The following is an 8,552-nucleotide window of genomic DNA, read 5'->3' as shown; positions in this document are numbered from 1 at the left end:
GTGTGCGAGCCCAGGCCCTCAGACCTCCTGGCTCAGAGCTCCAGTCTTCACAGTGCTTTGGGCAGTACTGGGTCACAGCTCAACCTGTACGTTGTAAATCCACCCCAAAGATTTCCACAGATCTACTTTCGGAATTAAAGGGAGAGAACAAAGTGTTTCCATCTGGTAGGTACAAACGAAGTCATGTTAACAGTAAGAATTCAGATTTCACTAGTTCTTGCCATGACTGCTACAACCCAGCATTGTCACCTGAGAATCTACCTTTGGTTTGATCTGGGGGGGTCTCATCTGTGTTTGTCAGGGTCAATAACCTCAGGTCCTCCCTTTCAGCTTGAAGATTCTGTGATCTATGAGACTGGTGAGGAGGGTTATGGAATCTTTACTATGGGAGCGTGTGTGTGTGTGTGTGTGTGTGTGTGTGTGTATTTTTAAATTCTGCCTCAGAAAATTTCAAACATATGCAAAAGAACAGAGCCTAGTATAACAAACTCCCACGTACCCATTGAATTGCTTTAACAGTTATCTACTCAATACCAATTTGTATCTACATCTACAGCTGCACTACTCTACCCCACTGGATTATTTTGAAGCAAATTCCTAAATATTTAGAGTACATCTTAGAAAGACATGTTCTAAAAACATGTCTTAAAAAATCTAGTGCAAGAGTTTTTAAATCTGGCTGTATGTATATAAGATGTTTCATACATATATGCATTTTCCTGAAAAATTGGTCCGTAGCTTTCATCAACTTTTTAACTGGTTCGGGAGTCTAAAAGTTCTAAAAATTATTGCTCTAAGTAGAACAATGAGAAGAGAGGAGTCAATTTGCCTGAAGGTCAATAATTGTCAATAAAATTGTCACCACCATTATCATTCGGAAGTATTTCTCAGAAATTTCTTCGGAATGTTTTAGCTGTTGTAAATATACAGCAGTACACGACTACATTAAAAGCTCTTAGGATTAATCTACTCTGCAAAAGCGGAAAAGAATAATTTAGAGAGCAGGAAAACACGAATTAGAGTCATGTACACAATGGTCCATATACAATCAGTAAGCGAGTTTTCCAAATGGGCTCTCAGCTTGCCCAGTGAATATATCCAAGTCAGAAACCTGGAGGGAGAGTCAGTCAGAACTATTTCACCAAGAGCATTAGCTCAGAAACATTAAGAATACGGGGCACGGCTGGTGTTGCTCACTGGTTAGCATCGATCCATGCACCAAGAGGCCAGTGGTTCGATTTCCCCATCAGGGCACATGCCGGAGTTGCGGGACCGATTCCCAGCAGGGGGGCGTGCAGGAGGCAGCCAACCGATGTTGAAGCATGGATGTTTCCATCTCCCTCCCTTCCCCTCCCTCTAAAAATCAATTTAAAAACACATTAAAAAGAAGAATTACGGGTATAAAACTGCTCAAGATGTCCTAACAGTTTGCAAATTACAAAGGAAAACACTGCTTCTAGGAATGTGATACTAAAATAATAAACACTCAGAAACCATACATACTGCTGATTAAGTTAAAATAACTAGGTCATTTTAATAAAACAGACATAAAATATACATTAACATTTTTTTTATTTTCAAAAATCTGAGTTAAACAGTCAAGCTGCAATGTACATAAACCGAACCAAACAATAACAACAACGTAAAAAACCCAGAACCTTGCAAATTGTTAATGGACTCAACTAGACTATCAACTACTAGAAGCTGGATTAGAGGAACAAGAAAATCCCTTCCAACTCTGACACTGTGACAGGAAACAGATGCTACACGTGCTCCCCGCTCGTGTGCTCCCAGGTCCACATGCGTGTGTGTGCATATGCGGCCTCACTGGGAGAAGAAAAAAAAAGTTGAAAATGGTACAATAAAATCATTCAAGTGACTGACCATTTCCTGTATCATTGAAAATGATGTTCCAGTGTGAAGAAATTCGGGTACCCTCCTCTACATTAAACACACACACACACACACACACACACACACACACACACACACACCACAAAACATATCCAGAACAGTGCAAACGGTAGGACAGTTTTGTTGCTATCATGTGGGATATACAGCCACATGGGAAATATTAAATACAAGCAGTGTGTTTTTTCTCTGTAGCTAAAACAAACAGACTTCTGTCAGTCACAGCCAGGGGGGGGACCTTGGGGAAGGTTCCACTTGGACTCTGTCCAGAAGAGATTCTCTCCATCCGGAGGAGTCTGCTGCACCACACAAACGCAGAGCCGCCGCTAACTCCTCTATGGCTAGCCGGAGAGCACACAGGCTGGTGGTGTTGAAAATTTTAATTTAGGGTTTAAATTGGCAAGTCCACTTGGGGCACAGATAAAACCTTTATTCTGACAGGAAGGATCTGAGCATTAAGGCCAATAATAATAAGACAGAGTGGACATTTCTCTATGTTTTCGAGCCCTTCCAGTGCACGCCCATGAAAAACAAAACAAAACAACCCAGCTTCGGTTCTAACACTAACATTGTGGACCCCGGAAGTAACTAATTGGGTATGTCGTTGTTAGTTTTTGCTGAATTTAAACACAGTTCCATAAATTTTCAAGTGCAGTAGAATTATTGCAGGGGATCACTTTGTGAATATGTAAATGTCCAGCCACTATGCTGTACACCTGAAACTAATATAAAATAATATTGAATACCAACTGTAAATTGAAAAAAAAAATTAAAAACAAAAAAAAAACACCAAAAAGATCATTCAAGTACAGCTATGGAGAGCACCTTGCTCCCCCAGGCCAGCTTCCTGCTGTTGAAACTAAGCTTTTCTTGCATTTGTATTCTAAAACAAGTATGGTTTTGCCGAAGTCTGAGCTCTTTTGAAAGCAGATATATAGTCTGCAATTTTCTAATTTTGCACTTGTCAGCTGAGTTTCAGAAGAGTGGAGAAGCACGTGGGGTGGCCGTGGCCTCAGTCAGCTCCAGTCCAGGCCATCAGACCCCAAAGCAAACGTGGGGACACCTTGCGTTTTCTCGGAAGGGACCCTCCCAGGATGGAGGGTTTTAAATAGCAGTGGGGAAAACTGAGCAATTTAAATTCTATTTGTAAAAGATGCGTCTGAATTTGCTATTGATACCAGAGTGATCATACATGGCCTCAGTAATAAAAATGAAGAAACACCAGGCTGATATATTGCTATTTTTAGGTACCTTTCCTTGTATTAGTTTAGCCTATTCATGTGAGGACCTGGGCACTTTTAGATATGTGGCTTCTAGCCACATTATCTATTCAACAGCATACATAGCCTTCTTTTAGCCGGTAATGATCTGATGTGTAATGCCCCAGGGTCCCTTGAAATGATGATATATATGTGTATATATATATATATATATATATATATATATATATATATATATAATCAAGCTTTGTAGGTTTCAGTATAATTTACCTTTAAAGAATAGTATTATATTGATGGTTTATATCCTGAATGCTTGTCATAACTAAAAATATTTTCTGTATCTTAACATATAAAATGTGTATCAAATTCCAAAGTCACAACTTTCCCCTTCAAAGTCCCCTATTATTTCCAGGCATTTGGTGCTATAGAGTAGAAGTCTGAAGCCAAAATGCTCTTTTGTTTTCTGATAGGCAACTTGTTACTTTCTGACTGGACGAGTGCAAGCGTTTTCATTCCCCATCCTTGGTAGTTTAAAATTATTGCCATGAGGTGCTTGCGTAGTGGTCTCGTTCACTTTGTTTTTGGGGGGTTTTTTTTTGGCCTGGAATGCAGTTAGTCCTTTCAACCACACACACAACTTTTCATTCTGTTCAGGAAAGATTTTATTTTTATGGTTGATGTTATTTCTTCTCAATATGGTCTTTCCCCCAGGAAAAGCAAGTATTAGTAATGTCAGCTAATGTTCTGTCTTCTCAATCCGGTTCCTTTCCCCAGGATTTTCGTCTTTCATTGCTTTGGAAGAACATTAGAAAGAAAATCTCGAGTTTGTCCTTCATAGTATTGAGTTTCGTGTGTTTTCTTTAAGCACCAGTATTATTTTCTGCTTCCAATGTAGATTTTAATGTTTTTAGCTTCCTTACAATCCTTTCTAATCAATTTTCTTTTTCATGTTATTTTATTGCCTTTTTCTCTGAACCCACTCCCATTTCAAGAGAACTATTGCTGCACTGAAGCCATTCTTCTGTTCTTTCAATTATGATAAAAAAGAAATCTAACATGTTCGTTTCTTGCAGCAGACCACTTTCATTTTCAAATGTTCTGAAAGCTGTTCATTTCCCTTGTTTCACATTTTTAAAAATATGCATTTTGCCTTTTTTCTCTATATTCATCTTTAAATGTGCTCCTTTCTTCCCAGACCCAGTGTTTCTTGGTTACACTATCTGTCCACTTGAGAGTTTGTCAAACCCTGTTTTCTAATAGAGAGACTGATGGTAAGGTCATGTGCAGATTTCCAGGTCCGTTGACTAGGAACATCCTTTTTCAAGTGGCATCCTTTTTCTTCTGATTACCAGGCTTTCTGCCTCTTTGATCCAACAGCATACATGAAGAAATCACAATATTTGCATGTTCTGCTACCTATCGTTTCTGCTCTCACCTACAGGGTGTTTATCTGAGAATGCACTACACCTCTAACAGGTCCTCACTGCCTTCTGCTCATATTTCAGCTCTAAGATGTGGAGTCTTGGACTGAATGAAGAGGAGGTGGGGTGGGGAGGATAGAGAACCTTTTTGATTGTGCTTCCAGATTCCAGAATTGAGATTTGGCCTCCCTCTGGGTCTTGACGAGTGATTTTCTGGGAAGGCAGAAGCTCACTGGGGGCTCTAATAGCCTGATGTCCTTCTGACAGATGCAGTTCCTTTCATCAACTTTTAAAAAATCCAAATCTTGGCGGTTCTCTCTATGGAGCATATCTGTACCCCTACTCCCAGGCGCCTTTCTCCTAATAAGGGCCCCTCCTTTTGCCTCTGTAACTTGTTTCCTGAGCCCACTTCTACAGCTCACTTCTACCTCTGTGACTTTCTAAATAAACTTTCTCTTATAGCTTGAATTGTAAAAAATCCAAATCTTCCCAGCTATGGTATAAAGGAAGAGAGTTCTGGATTGATTTTCTAGTTCTCATTCTACCACTTACTGTCTTGCTGACCTTGGATGGGCCCTTAAATACCTCTGGGCTTTCATTTCTTTCCTGGTAAAATGAGGGAATTTGACTACACAATCTCAGAGTTACCTATATTCTACATGTCCTGATAAAGGTAAAAATAAAAACCAAATGACTAAATATGTATTTTGCTATGAGGGTGCCTTAATCTCAAAGATTATAAAAATCCTCTGACACCAATATTAAAAAGAAGAAACTTGAGCATATAATTGTGACATAGGTTAGGAAGACCTTTATACCTAAGCAGTGATACAAGGGTCAAAACAGGCGGTTTGTAAATTATGTGACTTTTCTTAGAGTAAGTTGGCATAACCACCTGCACTTCTATGTAGATAAAGGGTAAAGAAGTATCTATTGGATAAAGACAAGGTTCTCAGTAGGTAGGAAATGTTATTCTCCTTCATAATGCTTTCCAGGAACTACTGAATTGTACCATGTGACCAATTGATTAGTAAGACAGTACATATAAGGTGTGACATGGTATGGCTTAATATTTCTCAAACAAATACAAATTGTGTTTAGTTTTTTAAAAGCTCTGTGATACATGGACTTCTGTGGGCCTGAAGAAGGTGTTTTGTCCCGTGGATTGAGCACTGGATTTGGGGTCAGAAGACCTGGGTTCAAACTTAAGTTCTCCAGCTTATTAACCTATGACGCTTTGGGAAATTTACTTAACTTCTCTGAGCCTTGGTTTCTCAATAAGTAAAATGGGGATCATTAGACCTACCTTGCATAGCAGATGTGAGAATTAAATGAGAATGTGAGGCAGCTGTAAGAGAGCATCGTGTGGGTCAAATCTGAACCTTCTAGAAACTCTTTTGAACAAATGGCAATATTAACTGTAGTTAAATACAAAGGAATCCAATCAGTTCTACTAATCTTAAAATACTTAGGAGCCCATTCTCTTCTCAGTGGGGGAAAGGGACCCACCTAGTTGCTATTAATAGTAATGGAAGCACTAATACGATGACCCATAATCCAGTGACCCTTTTTTTGGTTCTAATCAATATATCCTGAAATTCTTAACTCCCATATGAGCTGCATTTGATAAATAATAAAGCACTTTAATTGAGTATAAAAATCTGATTCTGATCAACAGCTAAACATGTGGAACTTCTCTGGATTTCTTGGACAGTAAGAACTAGAAGTTCTCAAAATCATCATAACAGGCAAACTTTGCCAGAAGGATGGGTAGCCTCCCTCAAAGGAATTGTGGGAAATCCTGTGATGTCAGAATATATAAATGCAGAGTATATAATCTCCAGAGATAAATTAGCTTATCATCCCAAAACCTCCTCTCCCCTAAGAAAGGGAGCTTGGCCTCAGGTCACCACCAACTTCTCCCTCTGCTCATGTTTTTGCTAAGGTGGTTATTCGATACGGGAAAATACAACAAAGATTTTTACCTAAGATCACGGCCTACACAGGTGAATGTTTCTCTTTTAATATAGAGCATTAGAAATCCACCCCGAAAGCAAAAGCATTTAAAGGCATATATGAATTTGAAACTTTTTTGTGTGTTTTGCTACTCCTCCCCCAAGGATAATTTTCCATTGATCTTTCTCAGACAGAGTGGGAGAGAAAGGGAAAGACAGAGAGAAACATCAACGTGAGAGAAACACATCGATCGGTTGCCTCCTGACCAGGGCCTGGGCTGGGGAGGTATGTGCCCTTGACCAGAATCGAACCCGGGACCCTTCAGTCCACAGGCTGATATTCTATCCACTGAACCAAACTGGCTAGGGCTGCCTTTGAAACTTTTAATGTATTCTTCTGTTTAGGGCTGTATGTTAACAGCTGCTAAATATGAATGGGCCTCAACTTAGACTAAATGGCAGCTCGTATGAAGAAAATGAGGTAGCCCTAACCGGTCTGGCTCAGTAGATAGAGCGTCAGCCTGCGGACTCAAGGGTCCCGGGTTTGATTCCGGTCAAGGGCATGTACCTTGGTTGCAGGCACGTCCCCAGTAGGGAGTGTGCAGGAGGCAGCTGATCGATTTTTCTGGCTCTCTATCCCTCTCCCTTCCTCTCTGTGAAAAAGCAATAAAATATATATTTTTTAAAAAAGAAAATGAGGTGATTCTTCTTGGAGGTCTTCATTTTTGCATTTATTGATGCCTAAAGTTAACTGGTTACCAGCTCGAAACTGTTTAGCAATCCAGATTTCAATAAAAGCACGGTGATGCATGTTGGATATGCATAATAAACATTGTTTACTTTATTTAAGTAGTAGCATGTGGTCAGTGTTAGCCTAAACCGAAAAATAATCAACAGTCTGCTGCCTAAAGATCGCAAAATAATTTTAGACATTGTGAAACATGAAAATTCAAGAAAACTGTTATTCCTAAAGAAAGCATTCCAGTCTAGTGAGAAGCACTCACTTAGAGATTCACTCTATGGCCTTGAGGAATTAGGAGTCTTGCTTCCTAGTTTTGCCCCTTCCTACTGATACGGTTTTGCAGGACTGCAGAAGGGGAACATTATTCACTTTGGGGATGATCCACTCCAATGAGCCGAGAGGGAGACCAGCACTCGCCAAGGGAGTAGTGAAGGGGCTTCCAGTCTAGTCATCTTCCTACTACAAGAGGCTCCCACTCCTCTGAGGGGATTATTTTGTCCAGATCCTCCCTAAGAACACGCGGAGGGAGTGGAATGGTGCATGATGCTTTTAATACGGCTGAATCAAATCAAAATCAAGGTAACAATGTCCCACATTTCTTCAAACACCATTTAATCAGTCAGGGAGAGGAACACAGCCTATGCATAATCCAAGCCAGGCGGGAAAATGCCACATGACCAAGGAGATTACTTCTTTCACAACTTTGGTTAACTTTGCAAACACACTAAACGTGGAAAATCTGTCTTATAAAAAGCCTCTTAACATTTCTCCATTCTTCGCTTACTTTTGCTCATTATCTGAGGTATCAGGGCGTGGCTGTGTTGGAGGTAGAACTGATGGGCATAAATGTGACCAGACTATAAGGCCTGGTTGCTTCTTCAAGTTCAACGGTTTGAAGGAGAGAATCTCCACAACAGAAGAAATAAGCGGCGCAATGCAGATCAGTTGAATGATAATAATAGTTATTACTATTACCAAAAGCTGTAACTAAAATAGCTAATATTTATTGCATGCTTACCATGTGCCTAGTGCTGTGCTAAACGCTTTCTATTTCATTGAATCATACCCTTCAAGCTGACGCCCTATTATCTCTGGCAGAATAAACGTCCCAGGGGAGACCTGATGGATTCTGGGAGGAGGTGCCGAGTAAGCAGGGCTCACTTTGGAGCAGATGCAGAGGTGCTGAGGGCGAGAGCTCACCCAAGGGACTCCATCGGTCTCTTGTAACACCCACAGCACCACCATCCCTGACGCAGAGCCAGAGGCAACTGGTATCTAGGTGAACTTGCAAATTCCTGACATT

This window comes from Myotis nattereri (assembly GCF_964212035.1).
Source record: "Myotis nattereri genome assembly, chromosome: 12".
Lineage (NCBI taxonomy): Eukaryota > Metazoa > Chordata > Mammalia > Chiroptera > Vespertilionidae > Myotis > Myotis nattereri.
The sequence above is the reverse complement of the archived record's forward strand: the minus strand, read 5'-3'. Positions refer to the sequence as shown.